The sequence below is a fragment of the Berghia stephanieae genome, chromosome 1, assembly GCF_034508935.2.
Source record: "Berghia stephanieae isolate SIO BIC M18660-M18661 chromosome 1, UCSD_Bste_1.3, whole genome shotgun sequence".
NCBI lineage: Eukaryota > Metazoa > Mollusca > Gastropoda > Nudibranchia > Aeolidiidae > Berghia > Berghia stephanieae.
The window spans coordinates 49,659,646-49,661,670 of NC_088360.1; positions in this window are offsets into that span (position 1 = coordinate 49,659,646).

Below are 2,025 nucleotides of genomic sequence, written 5' to 3' on the forward strand. Positions count from 1 at the left end.
TTTTCTAGGAAAGATAATTTACAAAAGCACCAAAAAAATGTAAAGTGTAGTTCACCCGAAGAAAAATTGAAAGAAAAGCAGGTTAAAAAACAGAAAAAAATACAGGAAAAAGAACAAAAGATACATTTTAAACAAGAAAAACAACAGCTAAAAAAACAAGAAAGAATTATAAAACAACATCAACGTAGAGAAAAACAAAAACAAAAACGACAAGAGAAACGCCAACAACGAAAACATGAACAAAAGCAAAAACAAAAACAACAGTCGTGTAGTTTATTGTCTACTAGTTATGTAGAACAAAACGAAGAAAATGAAACAGTGCTACAGTTACTTGAAGAACATCGAGAATCCATAAAGACACATTTTGTAGAAGGGATCTTTCAGTCTGTGTACACCATAGAATGGGGTTCGCCATATATAATTCAACAGCTTAAGGAGATTTTTAACAGACAAAGCGTAAGATTTAAAATAAATTTTAGCCATTCTTTTCTGTTACAAAACCAAGAAAATTCAGAATATCGTTTTTTCCATGCTTCTATTAATAATAACAGAGCATTAGAAATCCCCAGACTTATCAGTAATTGGAGGGACTTTGAGGAATTTATTGAAAGTTTTAGTAATAACGATCATTTGGAGTTTGCCCGTCAACATAGACCAGATAGTCGTTTCAGAGTTCAGTCTATTTTATCGACCACGTTCTATCTCAATAAGATGAAAGAGTTTCCTATTGGTTGTTGTAACGCTGAAATTCCCGTTTGTGTTAAAAATAATAAATACATATATACTCTACAATGCAATTATAACAGACCCAATGATTTTTACAACGATAATTTATGCTTCTTCAGATGCCTAGCTTTAGCTCGGGGAAACTCGATTAATGACTTAGACAAATTCACTCACTCTTTATTCAGCCTGTATACATCAACATTTCCAACAGCATTTCCAGGTGTTACCATAGGAGAACTAGGCAAAATAGAGACGCTATTTGAAATCAATGTCATTGTTTATAAATATGACTTGGATCATACTCCTGGACGATACGTCGTTTTTAGGAGAAGTGCGAATACTTATTCTAATACGATGTATGTTTTACTTGTCAATGATCATTTTTGTTATATCAGAGACCTCGATAAGGCTATTAAGATATTCGGTTGTTGTCATTGTAGCAAACTTTGGACAAATCATTCGACTTTGTTACGTCACGAGAAAATATGTAAGGGAAATGCAACTCAATCTAGGTACCCGGGTGGGATTTTTCAACTTCTTCCTACCGATTTGGAGAAATTATCAGAAGCTGGAATTTGTATTGATCCTGATTACGTGTATCCGTTTAGGTGCACCTTTGATATCGAGTCTTATTTTGATAAGAATAACTTACCCAAACCGAAAGCTCAACGAGTCGAACGATGTATCATGCTAGACACTTACCTATGTCTATAGCAATCGCTTCAAATGTTCCGAGTTACGAAAAACCCGTATGTTACATATCTGAAGGGGATCCTCAAAAATTAGTCAACCGTATGGTGTCTTACTTGGAAGAAATCAGTGTTTTTGCCTTTGCTCTTCTCAGTGAAACGACATTCAAATCCGCGTATGAACAAATTGGTGATAATCATAAATTGAAAGCTGTTTTAGATCGCTATCTTCATCAAATGATTGTAATTGGTTTCAATTCTAAAATGTATGATTTAAATGTTCTAAAAACTTACCTCGTAAAGAGATTAATGAATACAGAAAATTTTAAAGTAGTAAAAAAGAACAACAATTTTCTTTGTGTATCAAATAATAAGTTAAAATTTTTAGATGTTTGTAATTATCTTGCACCCGGATTTAGTTACTCAAATTTTCTTCAAGCCTATAATGTAACCGAACAGAAGTCTTTTTTTCCTTACGAATACTTTGACCGTCTAGATAGATTACAGGAAACGTCTCTCCCGCCTATATCAGCATTTTTCAGTTCATTAAAAAATTGCACCATTTCTCAAGAAGACTATGCGTACTGTGAGAAAGTGTGGGAAGAGGAAG